The 14,435-nt window shown below is 39.0% G+C and overlaps 3 long non-coding RNA genes across 3 annotated transcripts; 2 read left to right on the top strand and 1 right to left on the bottom strand.

Annotated features, from left to right (window-relative positions):
- Positions 1-467: 467 nt before the first annotated feature.
- On the bottom strand, positions 468-1,488 carry LOC138925858 (uncharacterized). Its single transcript, XR_011442100.1, has 3 exons — positions 1,133-1,488; positions 955-1,065; positions 468-894 (listed from the first exon to the last, which is right to left on the bottom strand). It is a non-coding gene; the product is annotated as an uncharacterized lncRNA (long non-coding RNA).
- A 5,969-nt stretch (positions 1,489-7,457) lies between these two features.
- LOC138925712 (uncharacterized) lies at positions 7,458-10,333 on the top strand. The gene is made up of 3 exons (XR_011441915.1): positions 7,458-8,508; positions 8,566-9,069; positions 9,587-10,333. It is a non-coding gene; the product is annotated as an uncharacterized lncRNA (long non-coding RNA).
- A 2,582-nt stretch (positions 10,334-12,915) lies between these two features.
- LOC108133802 (uncharacterized) lies at positions 12,916-14,329 on the top strand. Its single transcript, XR_001773781.3, has 3 exons — positions 12,916-13,072; positions 13,126-13,610; positions 13,682-14,329. It is a non-coding gene; the product is annotated as an uncharacterized lncRNA (long non-coding RNA).
- Positions 14,330-14,435: the final 106 nt, after the last annotated feature.

Below are 14,435 nucleotides of genomic sequence, written 5' to 3'. Positions count from 1 at the left end.
CCCAACTCGACTCTTGAACCCTGAGCTTCTGTAGCATGCGTACATATGTATATACATACATACATATAAATAAGGCTGCAACACTTTCTTGTTATTCCAACAACAATCATACATAACCAGCGACTTCCTCGAAGCGCCAAGTACCCTCGGCATGCTAAGTCGGCGAGTCGGCGCAGCGCAGCACTCCATTTTTCCCAATTAGAAGTGAGGCCCATAAAGCCTTACTAAAAAACCAAGCTGGTTGCTTGTTTAAAAAAAAAAAATTTTTAATTCATCCAGTTTAATATGATTTATTAAGAATTTTAATATGAAAAAAAAACAATAATATTTAAGTTTTCAGTTCAGAACAAAAAATTTTTGAAAAAAAAATCCAAATCTTAAATGCCAAATAAATTTGAAATTTTAATATGAAAAAAAATGTATAAGTTTTCAGTTAAGTCAACAAATTAAATTAAATTAAAGCCCATAGGTAAGAAAACTGTTCTATTTATCTTCGGAAGATTTTCTAATTGAAACAATTCATAATTTGGAACAGAATTTCAAAATGGGATTAGTAGACGTTAAGTCAATGGATTCCACTGCTAACGTTATAAATAAAGTTGAATCGAGTTACGTAAATTTAAAATTGACAAACATATCACTGATAATTATTGTTGTTATTATGTGTGCGAATTGTTTTTACAAATTATATAAGCTGCACAATAAGAATCTTTTCCTATTGTCTAAATAAAATAAAATTTTGTGTTCAAAATTCTTATTAAGAATGAGCAATTCCTCGATAAGCTCGATAGCGTCCGAGAAAAAGAAAATTTTTCGGCACTCAAAAGTAAGATCCAATTTGGCGTTGACCTCTTCACAAGGCTAGGCTTCGCCTCTTCACTATTGCCATATTACCTGAAAATGTATTTTAAAACCTGAAATTATTTTCATCCTTTGAAGAGGGGCGTAATTTACCAGTTGATAACTTTTTCTTCTTAGCCTTCAAATTATAAATTTTGCCATATACAACAGACCTTCTGGCTTTTTGCCGATGTTGAGATCTATCATGCACTTCCACAATTAGCTCTAGTTTAATTAAATTAGTAATTTAGTTAAATTACTTATTAAATTAGTAACATTTTTAGTAACTTACCAGCGAAAAAAGAAGCAAACGCTTCTCAGATTATCTTGTTCAGCAAGGAATCCATTAGCACTTGTTAAATAAACTGTTTAATAAACTTGTAATGCAGAGGTCGGCAGGGCCCTATCTCGGGGGCATAGGAAATTTCTCTGCCCGAGCTCTGCCACACACACAGTATGCATGTGTGAAACGTCATGCTCACAGCCTACTTTCTGCTATTCGTTACTAACACTATTGCGGTAAAATCATATCAATGTATTGGGGTGCCGACCACTGTTGTAATGTCAACATCTTAGAGATGGAAGACTCCTTTGTTTGTGCGATATTTGATATTTCAAATATCGTTACATAATTTCATAACATTTTTTTTTTTTTTTTTTATTTTAACGTTGCTTTTATTTCTTGAATCTTCTCTTTGCGAGACTAACAAGAGGTGTATCAAATCTTATATTTTTAACTTAACTAACAGTCATATTGACTGATACGGAGTTAGACGGCCCTAAAAATCGATTGCTGGGTTGGGAGGTCGTTGCGTCTAAGGCGGGATACGCTAGAAACCCGAGTCAATCCCCGAGCGAGAAAATTTGGGTGCGAAGACAGTTTTTCTTTGTATGACTCTTTTTGCTTCTGGATTTCGTCTTTCACTGCGAGGATGCCCAGATCCCGGTGGATGTTTTCGTTGCGAACATACCAAGGTGCCCCTGTGATAGTTCTCAGGATTTTTGATTGTGCGCGCTGTATGATGTCTATGTTGCTGCTGCTCGCGTTCCCCCACAGCTGGGAGCCATACGTCCAGATTGGCTTTAGGACTGAATTGTACAGTAGTAACTTGTAGTCTAGGCACAGTGGCGATCGTGAGTTTATGATCCAGTGGAGGCTGCTGGCTTTCAGTTTTAGATGCATCTTTTTGCATTCGATGTGCTTACGCCAGGTAAGTCGTCTATCAAGGTGAACGCCAAGGTACGTTACGTCGTTAGCTTGAGGGATCTGCATACCGTTTAGTAAAAGCGGAGGGCATGTTTGTCTATTAAGAGTAAACGTTATATGTTTACACTTTTGTTCGTTTATTTTAATGCGCCAGTCGGACAGCCACCTTTCCACTATTGTGAGATGATTAGCCAGTTGGGTTGTTGCCTGCGTTGGGCATCTGGAGCGACTAAGAATAGCGGTATCATCGGCGAAAGTTGACGTTGTTAGTTGTGCGCTCGTAGGAATATCCGCAGTATACAAAACATATAGACACGGCCCGAGTGCGCTTCCCTGTGGAACTCCAGCTTCGATGGTGTAGTCGCCCGAAGTAGCTGCGTTGCATCTCACTGAGAATACCCTATTGAAGAGGTATGATTCCAGTAGCTTGTGGGTGTATGTTGGCAAATACGTTTTAATTTTGTGCATGAGTCCGATGAGCCAAACTCGGTCGAAAGCTTGAGATACGTCGAGGAAAATAGCGCTGCAGTATTCTCGTTGTTCGAAGGCTGAGCGTATTTCGGATGTTAATCTGTTCACTTGTTCGATGGTTCCATGGTTTCTTCGAAAGTCAAATTGGTGTGCCGGGATGATATTGCAAGCTTCCAAATGTGGTATTATGCGAGTTAACAAGCATTTTTCAAACAGTTTAGACAAACAAGATAGAAGGCTTATTGGTCTGTATGATGACGGAATTGTGTGGTCTTTTCCAGGCTTCGGTATCATTATAATAATGGATTTCTTCCACTTTTTTGGGAAATAGCCAAGATTAATGATTCCATTAAATAGTTTGCAGACGACCTCTATAGCGCATTTTGGAAGTTCGATCAGCATCTTTGGGGTCAATAGGTCACCACCGGGAGCCTTTTTTGGTTTTAGCCCTCTTATGACTTTTTCGATTTCGTTCGGCCGGAATGGAGGTGCGGCTGGCTGAGGGGAGGACTCTGGCTGAATTACTGGCAGGAGGAATGAATTTGAGGCTGGGTTTAGCTGGAAGACACTTTGAAGATGTGTGGCGAATGTTTCAGCTCGGTCTTCGTCGCTGCGAGCACAGCATCCCGAAGAGTTTCTTATCGGGGTGGTCGTTTCAATTGGGGCGCTAAGATTTGGGTGGGCTTGTTGGCGAGAGATTCTGGATGTACCTCAGCTGTGCATTTTCTTCCTGTTGGTGAAGAGCCTGGTCGAGTGATCGGGTTGCTTCCTTAAGGCGTTGTTTTGAAGCTGGTGATCTGCTGTTTTTCCAATCACGACGCGAGCGCCTCTTTTCTCGCACGAGCTGTTCGATTTGCTGATTAGATTTGAAGTGTTTGTTTAGGTCTACATCTTTCCTATGAGGAGTAGAGATTTTAGCTGCCGCAACGAGTACTTCTTCCAGGGCGCTCGTAGTGCAGTCGATGTCCGATTCCATGTTAAATTCCGGGGCGAATTCTATGTGGGCACTCACGTACTTTTTGTATTTTAGCCAGTTCGTTTTTGGCGTCGTCAGGCTGAAGGGGTGTTCGGTTATTTCTGGGCTTTGAAGAAGCGTTAGAAGCACAGGCGAGTGGTCTGATGATAAGTCCGAGACTGCTTTGGCACTTATTAGATTGCGAGGTATGTTTTTTGTCACTGCAAAATCAATAAGGTCTGGGAGCTTTCGTGAGTCTGTTGGCCAGTATGTGGGACTTCCAGGGGAAACGTGGTCCAGTTTATTTTTCACATTTATAATTGCATTGTACAATTGTCTTCCTTTGGGAGTCACTAGACGTGATCCCCAGTGCGTATGTTTGGCGTTGTAGTCTCCTGCGGCTATAAATCGATCCCCAAGTGAATTGTAGAAGTCCATAAATTGTCCTTCCGAGATTGAGAAGCGAGGAGGGCAGTAAACGGCAGCAATTGAAAGGATTCCGTTGCTTGACTGAATTTGTATCGATGTGGCCTGCAAGAAGTTTGTTGCAAACCTTTTGTGAAAATGGTGTTTAATTCGTTCTCTGATTAGAACTCCAGTTCCGCCGTGGGCTTTCCCATCTGGATGATCTGTGCGGTAGATTGTGTAGCGTCTTATATGAAAGTTGTATTTGCTTGTAAGATGCGTTTCCACCAGTAGCATAACGTCAATATGGTTTTCGGTCAAGAATTGTGACAATTCTAGTTTATGCCGTGAGACACCATTGGCGTTCCACATTGATATTCGTAGCGCCTGCATAGATTATTTGGACTGTTGTGCTACGAGCAGCTGTATCACCATGTTCTGGTTTTGAACAAGCGTTTGCATGGTCGTTTTCATGAATGACATAAGCTCCATCATACTTTGTTGGAGGGTAAGCATCATAGTTTCCGTTTTGCTGTGTGGCTGTTCTGGGGCCTGTTGAGCGCTTTGAGAGTTAGGCTGAATTGGAATTTCCCTTCCAGATCGTAGAGCATCGGCATAGGAGAAGCCGTTGGTGGTGTTTAGTGGACCGAATGAGGATCTCGCAGCTTTGGCGAAGAAGACGTCTGGCGTGGTTTTTGACGAAACGTACGCATTCTGTGGATTTTGGTTGCGCGTTGCGGTCACTTGACGCATGCGACTCTTTAACTCCTTATACACAATACATCCTCTATAGTTTGCCGTATGGCTGCCTCCGCAGTTTCCACATTTCTTCACGGTACTGTCCTTGTTTGTAGTGCAGCAAGCGGACTTGTGGGCGTCCCCGCAGACTACACAGACAGCCCGAAGTGTGCAGTAAGACCTTGTGTGTCCATACTCTTGACAATTAGTGCATTGCACTGGACCGTTACGTTTATGTGGCTCTTCAACAGTGATTTTCCGATGCAAAAGATATTGCAGGTTGTAGATTGGGTGGACTTCGTTCTTCTTCAGCGACCTGCTTTCAGGCTCGAGCTCGACCTTGAAGAGGGGTTGTGGCTTTTTATCTTTATTTAGAATGTTAATAACATTCTTGGCGGCGAAGCCCTTTTCTTTAAGGGCGGTTTTTATTTCCTCGGCGGTAACATCAGGTTCTATTCCCTTTACTACCACTTGTAGGCCCTTACTGCTTTTCAGCTGGTACGTGTAATAGTTTTTCTGTACAGTGTCCAGATATTTTGACACTATTCGGAAGTGCTCTTCAGTCTTGGTTTGCACCTTTGTTTCATGGATGTTCCCTTTGATAAGCGGAACAACATGAAAGTTTTCACCGTTCCCGATCAACGACGCAATTTTGTTGACCAGGGCACTCGAGCTTTTTTCCCTAATATAGATTGGAGGGGGCTTGGGTTTTTTTGCGGTGTCTTGGGCTGGTTGGTTTTCCTCAGCCTCCGCCAGTAGGGCAAATCTGTTAGTAGTGGATCTGTCTGGTTCATTATCGTTATTCAGGACACGGTTAATTTTTGTTTTGTTGCCTGCCGGATTACTCTGCGGGCTAAGCTTGCGCTTAATTTGGATGTAGCGATCCATTCCAGTCTGTGTGGCCGTTGCCGCTTTGGCACTTTCCGAGGTTGTTGTTTTTGTACTCGCTGTAGTCGTTGACGTCGTGGTACTTTGAGTTGCAGGGGTTTTCGCTGTTGTTGCAGAAGTTGTAGCGCTGCTTGTTGTTGGTGCGAAATTTGTTTCCGATATTGGAGGGGGGGTTTTACACTGCGAACTCCATGACGCGGGAGTCGGAGTGAGCAGAGCGGGTGAGCAAGACCGTGCCCTTTGGGTTTCAGCGGTCAGTAAAGCCGGGTTGCTTTTAAGCGCCGATTTTTCCACTTCGGTATCGCGGGTTGAAAAGTAAGAGTAGAAGCCGTTTCTTTGGTTCACTGAACTTCTACGCTCGTTCTTTTGGTCGTTGCTCAATGAGCTCATTGCGTGGTACGTATTTTTTTTTTCAACAATGCACTAGTTTTGGTTTAGCACATTACAACTGTTATAAAAAAAAAAAGCTTGTCTGTCGCTTTTAATAAATTGTATTTCAGTGTCTTTTCGCTTATATTGGCGAAAATATAAGCGAAGTGAAGTTTTCCCGGAGCTCGGACAAAGCACGTCCGCTCAGTTCGGTAGTTCGATTACGAATGATTATTAATTAATTTATTAATTTCATAACATGATTTTTTGTTTTTAACATGTTAAAACTTTATATATAAAATATAATATAGATCAGTCTGCATTTATCTGCCCGAGCCTACTTTCTGCTATACTAATTCTAATGCGAGCCTTTCTATTATTAAGAAAATGGTTCCTGAAAATAGGTCATAATTTTCCTTAATTTTAGAAAAATGTCCTTGTTTTTAGGGCGATTTCAGTTTATGGTGTCTATTTCTATACCATATTTGAGAAAAACTTCTTTAATTTAAAAAATTTTTCATATTTTCAGAAAATTTTTTTCTAGAAACTAGAAATGTTTTCTTGTATTTAGAAAAAATAAATTTGTATGGCAAATTTCTCAATCTAAGGGTTAATTTTATTTTGAGTATAGGTAAGAAAGCTAAGAATTCATTCAATAAAGATCGATCGGAGCAGGCTGACGTCTGCTCCCTAACCAACAAACTACTGCTAGGAGACACTACTCCTCAGTGGAACCATCCTGGCACGGCTTGACCCGGCGAAATCCACTACCGTGTATGGATCTACAAATTATGCTACATTTTCGACATCGAATCGCCAACCTTTGTACATCTCCCTTTTAATGAACCTCTTATCATGTTCCTTTTCCACTGCTTCGGACAGCCTATCCTCCAGACAGAAAGTCCTATTCCGTGAACAAAATTTCTCCCATACCTGGCATTATCAGCAGTTTCAGAATCTTCTTCTTGTCACCGAAGGTTACGTTTGTTTGGAGTACCGCTCGTGTTTCGTGTGAGTCCCATTGGCCAACTTCGCCAGTCTTTTCGTCGCTATGAGTTTCTATGAGCTGTGAGTATATTCTGATAGTTCTTTCTTTGCATCCCATATTATAGCCATTACAGAAACTGGAGAGCCGGAGATCTTTAGCTCCGAAGTTTTTCCAAGTAAGTACACTAGCGAAGGGGGGGTGGAGTCATTTCGGTAGACTCCAATCTTGCTTCTGAAGAGGTGAAATAACAAGAGTTTGGTGACATAGAATTTATTTGTACTATTGTCATTATTTGTCATTATTTTATTTATCATTCAACCCCAGAGGATCCATATCACCCCACGCTGGAGGTCTCAATTGAAACCATTCCTGGTATCGACTAGATGCCTCCATGTATGACAAATAAGATTCGCTGTTTCCGTAATGCTGATTTTCACAAACTTAATAGCCTTATCGATACATATGACTGGTCCGATATTCAGGCGTGCACTGATCTTAACGTCACTTTAGAAAAATTTAAATATATTTTTTTACTCCTGTGTGCCATGGAAATATCCGTCCGCTTCAACAAATCCTCCTTGGTTTACAAGGTGCCTCACTAACCTAAAAAATAATGAAAATAAGCTTTTACTTATATATAAAAAAAAACCTGCAGTAGTATTGATTTTTCAAGATATCTACTAGCTCGGTCAAATTTTACCGTGCATAACTCTGAATGTTACAGGAATTATATTCGCCGCTGACGGATACAATTTACCCAGGATCCAAAGCATTTTATATATTGTAAACACAAGCGTAAAGCGTAAACACGTATCTTTTTCACCTCTGCTTACGTTCGAAAATTCATCTGAAAGGCCATTGCCGATTTATTCGCAAAATTTTTTCCAACAAGAAAGTAGGGTGACCAGGCGTCCGTATTAATACGGACATGTCCGTATTTTCAGCTCTGTGTCCGTCCGTCCGTATTTTTTTGTAAAATGTCCGTATTTTTCGCGTTTTTAACGAAAAAACAGGTTGCACCTGCAATTTTTCCGAAAGGAGTTTCTAGACTTAAACATTCGAAAGCGCCCGCGCTCGCAGCTGACGTAGAGAACGCGCAATTAGTTTAGCACGCGTTAACGGTAAAATTCCCTAGAAATATGGTACGATTGCGTCTGGTTGTTCGGTTTGCTATGTATGTATGCATACTGTCGCGTACATATGTACATTGCTTTTAGCGTTGCTTTGTGTATTTCTGTAACAGCTGACTTTTTTATTCTCAATCAGTCAATCTGTAACAAAACAACCAACTCGTAAGTATTCTGGATGTTTTATAAACGCTAATAACGATTAGATTAGTTGAGAGCTTTATTGTAAAAAAAAGTGTACTTGTTGTTGCAGATCCTGGAAGTTCGGTATTCGAAATTCGGTAAAGGAAAATCTAACCTGACACTCGATAGGGACAACAAGCTTGTGACAATTAACACGGCATAATGTCCGAGTCACCCGATCACAAACGCTTGAAAACCACGCCGAATTCAACCAAACGCAAGTGTACATTTACAGAGGAGTTGAGAAAAACTTATTCTCGTAGTTTTAGCGATGGGAAATCTGCATATTTTGCTCATTGCATTGTTTGTGATTGTGAGGTGTCAGTTGCAAATAGTGGTTTGTATTTTTTCTTTTTTCATGAAATATCGCCTGATTGCTCTTGTGAAATTGTAGGAACCCGTGATCTGGAAAAACACCTCGCTACACCAAAACATTCAAAAAAAGTGCAAGATGCATCTACTTCGCGTTCCATTTTGGACTTCACTTATCAAAAATCAGCAACAGAGGCACATGCAGTTTGGGCGGCTGAAGGAACTTTGGCATACCACACCATAAAACATCATCAAAGCTACAGATCCATGGATTGCACAAGTCAACTCATTCGCTCACTCTTTGGCGATTCTCATGCAGGAAAAAATGTTTCTTGCGGACGTACAAAAACCGAAGCTATTGTAAATCAGGTTCTATCTGTTCATTCCATTGAAATGTTAGTGCAAGATTTGAAAAAGACACCTTTCTTTAGTATAGGCACTGATTCGAGTAATCATGGTAATTTGAAAATGTTTCCATTGATAGTCCAATATTTTGATCCTGCTGAAGGAGGGATAGTTGTCAAATTGTTAAATATCAAAGAAAAGTTTGATGAAAAAGCTCAAACTATTGCTAACATGATAAAAAGTGAGTTGGATAAACATGTTTTGACTGAGAAACTGGTCGCATACGGTGGCGATAATATCAATACAAACTTTGGTGGGCTGAATCGCAAAGAAGGAGAAAACGTATTGACTTATTTAAGGCGTGAAATAAACCAAAATATCATTGGCATTGGGTGTTCAGGCCATGTCATGAACAATTCAGCTCACCATGGTATAGATCGGTTCGGTTCTTTCGACATTGAATGTATTGTAATGAAAATTTTCAATTACTTCTCGATTTACACTGTTCGGACAAATCAATTAAAGAGTTTTTGCGATTTCGTTGACGTGGAGTACAGGAAACTGCTATCTCACAGCAAAACACGTTGGCTAACCCTCAAGCCAAGCATTGATCGAATTTTACAAATTTTTCCAGCTCTGAAATCATTTTTTTTATCCACTGACCATCCGCCAATTATTTTAGAGAGTTTTTTCAAAGATGATTTTGCGGAATTGCAATTGCTGTTTATAAGTTCACTTATGAATGTCTTTCACAATAGAATCAAAAGCATCGAACGCGAAGACAATTCTGTTCTAGAAGTTCTGCAAATCATTGACGAAGTATCGGAGACTTTGACTGAAAGACTTAATTCGAAATTTATACCATTCGCAGTCAAGCAGAAAATGCAAAAGCTAACAAATGAAGGTAAAGAAACTGAGTGTCAAAACTTTACAGAATCCATGCTTGTAGTGTATGAAAGATCTTGTGAATATTTACTGAAATGGAGCCAGTCATTGCGTCATTTGGAAGAATTCGAATGGTTTAATTTCAAGCCAGGGAAAGATTTGAGGTATGAATCTCTCGAAAAATCGGTTGCATTTCTCGCATCAAAAAATATTGAAATTGATGATACGAAATTGTTCGACCAGTTTGTTAATTTAAAAAAATTTTTGAACAAAAAAGAAGCAAAGGATGATTTTTTCAAAAAAAGTAGCAATGAAAAAGTGTGTGATTTTTTTGCAGCTAATAGTTGCCTTGAATCATGTTCTGAAATACTCAAAATTGCTCAATATTTCTTTGCGATTCCCTGCCACAACGCAAATTGCGAACGCGTATTTTCACTAGTAAATATTCAATGGAGCGACGAACGGAACAATTTTGTTTTTGAAAACTTGAAAAGTATAGTATTGGTTCAATTCAATTTCAAAAAATATTCCTGTGAACAGTTTGTGGATACGACAAAACGGCGGTGTCCGTATTTCCCACCTCAGCTATCTGGTCACCCTACAAGAAAGGAAAGCTTACTTCAGGCGGAGCCGAAGTTGATATACCCTTGCAGTTAAAACCGGATATATACCGCAAATATCGGATATAATTGGCCGATCCTTTTGATTACATCATAATAAAACCAATTAACTAAAATAAAAAATCTAAAAAAAGTCCCAAGCTTCTATCTTCAAAAATACGAAAGTTGATATTTCTACCAAACACCATTTCAGATCGTTCAGTTATATGGCTGCAATAGGATATAGTCGGCCGATCCTAATGAAATTTGGTAGGTTGAATAAACTGGCCAAAAATAGAATCTGTACTGAGTTTCAGCTTTCAGCTTTCTATCTTCAAAAACACGAAAGTTGGGTCATTTTCGATCGTTCAGTTATATGGAAGCTATAAGATATAGTCCACCGATCCTTATGAAATTTGGCATGTCGTATTATTTTGCCAAAAATAGCTTTCGTGTAAAACTCGTTTAAGCTCTCTTACTTAAAAAACACCAAAGTTATACCATTTTCGATTAATCAGTTATATAGGATCAGCTATAGGATATCCGATCCGATATAGGATATAGCCGATCCGGGCCGTTCCGACTTATATACTGCGTGCAAAGGAAAGAAGGGTGTGTGCAAAGTTTCAAGCCTATATCTTAAAAACTGAGAGACTAGTTCGCGTAGAAACAGACAGACAGACGGACAGACGGACATGCTCATATCAACTCAGAAGGTGATCCTGATCAAGAATATATATACTTTAGAGAGTCGGAGATGTTTCCTTCACTGCGTTGCACACTTTTGACCAAAATTATAAGGGTATATACACCCTCTGCAAGGGTATAAAAGGGAAAAAACTCCGGTGCTGCCAACTACAGCGGCATCTCTAAATTGTCGTTATATTGTTATATACACAGACTTAAGCAAAGTATTCGATTCAGTTAATCACTCACTCTTGTTGAATAACCTGAATATTCTGGTATTTTCAACAGACCTACTAACGTGGATCTTTTTCGTTTAGCTACTTAGATGAAAAAACACAAAGAGTCTTATTTAAAAACATACATTCCCGTCTGGTCCGTGCTAGATCGTGCGTCCCTCAAGGAATTCATCTTGGCCCGTTGTTATTTACTCTTTTTATTAATGCCCCTTGCTTTAACGAACTAGCCTCCTGCTTTAACGAACTCTCTAGTTATTATGTATGTAGATGATGTAAAGCTTTGCTTTCAGTACAAATCCATTTCTGCCCAATACAATTTTTAAACCGATCTTGAAAATTTTCAAAAAGGGTGTTTATCAAATGATTTCATACTACATGGATCAAAATGGAAATTTATGAAAATTTTTTTATCGTTCTGGCCCTCTGCAGGCTACATGTTAACACTATGGGATTGCCTTAAAAACATTAACTCAGGTTAATGATCTCGGCGTCTTATTAGACTCTAAACTTAAATTTGCCGACCATATTTCTACAATGGTTATTAAGGCTAAAGGTGTTCTGGGTTTCATTTTGATATTCATACATACAAATAAATTCTTAACATTTCCACTTAGAGGTCTTAATTGGGATGCAAATTTGTATAGTATCATATAGTAGTAGGCTCTTACTAATAAACTTACCAAGCTTAACGTAGGAAAACTTACCAAGCTTAACCAAGCTAACGCTAATAAAAATAAATGGGGGAATCAATCTATATAACCTAATCAATCAATCAATGTAGATAGCGAGCATTTACAAACACGCCTTAATTATAACATTTCCAATAAAAATCTGAAAGATCGCGAAACAAAAAAACAAAAGTTCACCTTGTTCAATATAAAATTTGATTAGAGGCTTTATGCGGCAGAGATCTGCGAGAAGGTGAGCGGCACATAACTCAAGAACGGGGGGCGTCTTTGTCTTAAGCGGCGCTACTTTAGACCTTGCAGTCAACAACGAAACTTTAATAGCTTCTGCAGATTCGCAACGAATATAGACGCAGGCTCCATAGGCTCTCATCGATGCGTCAGAAAAGGCATGAATTTGAATCGGTGACATCGGCTCGGTAAACACGAATCTCGGAATTGAGATGTCCTCTAATTGCGACAAGGCAATACAAATTGTTCCAAGCTGTTTCTAAGTGCATTGAAATTGACTCATCCCAATCTAGCTTATTTAGCCAAAGTTCCTGCAATAGGATCTTTCCTTTTATAAGTATAGGGCTTAATAAGCCAAGGGGCCAAACAGCTTCGATGTCACCGAAAGAATGTTCCGCTTGTTCGCCCTTTGACCCATGACTGAAGCATCAATTTCAAATATATTTCATTTAAATATAATTTAAATATATTTTTTTTTGGAACCCAAGCGATTTCTAATGCTTTAAACAGTTCTGAGTCCGAAAATGTTTTTTGCTTTACCGTGCTTTCGAATGCAGTAACTTCAGGCGAGTTTAAAAACCACTTACTCAATTCAAACCCAGCGTCTTTAGTTCCTCAATGCAACCAGCACCCGTTAACATGTCGTCGACGTAAAAGTCGGCCCCAATAACTTCTACAGCTCGTGGGAATGTATTTTTCACGGATTCACTCAACCTCTACAAACACCTAATGGCCTAATGGCCATACAAACAGCCCTTTCCTATTTCCTATACACAAGAAAATCAAACTGGCCTGGGGCTGGTTGTCAAATATTATGGATGCGTTAAGAAATTGGTTGATATTCAGTGACAACACATTAAGTTCGTTTGTTTTAAAGACTTAAAAGGTTTTTGTTTGCTAATAAGTGTTTATTAGTCACGGTAAGTTCACTTCACTTTAGATCGTTTTTTGGTAACTTTTGGCGACTACACAGAAACCAATACAAGAAACCAACAATGCCAGCACCAGACGTACAAACTTAAACCGCAGAACTCGAAATACGGCAAGTCACAGATATATAAGTGCAAAACTAACTGATGAGCAACGCGAAGCGCGAAATTAACTTCAACGGAATCGAAATCACCATAGAAATGTTGTGTTTAATCCCCACTCAGCTGCGTTAAGTTATAATGTGGCAATTGATTACAGTTCAGAGCAAATTGTCTAATGAACATTGTGTGTCCACATTGGAATGCATTTAAATTCCAAAAAGAAGCCCCTGGATTGTGTTGCGCCAGCGGCCAAGTCAAATTGACGCCATTGGTACTACCACCAGAGCCACTCCTTCAATTGTTTTCCGGAAATGGTCCAGATTCTTATAATTTTTTGACTCATATCCAGCTAGACAATAATTGCTATCAAATGACGTCATTTGGCACAACAAAAGTTATTTGAGACAATTTTTTACCTACTTTCAAGGTAAGTATAATAAGTATAATGGCAAACAATTTGGTCTACAATTACCTAAATACGAATTTATATTCTTTCAGATTCCGGGTCAAATATTTTATAAAACGGGTTCCTTATTGCTAGTGCGTGATGAAGACTATAAATTTTTGCAAATATATTTTATGGGAAATTCAACAAGAGAAGTTGATTAGCGTTGTGCATACAACAACTCAGTGTTGATCCAACACAACTCAAAATATCCATTGTGGAACAACTTCAAACATTTTTCCATCAACACAATGAATTAGTTGCATTTTTCACAACTGCATTAGGACCGCAGGCCATCAGATAATCATAAAATTGTCATCAAAGCCAATAAGGCGTCTGCAGGACAACATACTGGACGTTTTAATGCGCTAACAATTGATAAAATTTAGAAAACCGAGACATTGGTTTACATCGTCGGAACGATCAACTTCAGTGTGTGCCTGAAACACATCCATCATATGATGTCTTACAATATCCTATTATAGGATGCATCCATTGGTAGGGTATGCAAGCACAGTTCTCATGCAGAACAACAAAAACTTAAAAGCAATCGGCGTTTTAAGTGATGTCGACTGAAATATACCCTTCTCCGTTCTCAGTATATTGTTTTTAATGCTTCTTAAAAATGTATACATACATATATACAAAACATTTTACTGCTAACACCTAATCTCATTCCTAAATAAATTTAAAATGTATGATGAAATATTAAAAAATATAATATAACAAATAATATTATTTCTTTCGTCATTTCACCAAATAACGAATACCCGAATTTTGTAAGGGTAGACAGCCTGAAAAGATAGA

Source organism: Drosophila bipectinata, chromosome 2L, assembly GCF_030179905.1.
Source record: "Drosophila bipectinata strain 14024-0381.07 chromosome 2L, DbipHiC1v2, whole genome shotgun sequence".
NCBI classification, from domain to species: domain Eukaryota; kingdom Metazoa; phylum Arthropoda; class Insecta; order Diptera; family Drosophilidae; genus Drosophila; species Drosophila bipectinata.
This window is presented reverse-complemented; position numbering and strand designations above follow the sequence as displayed.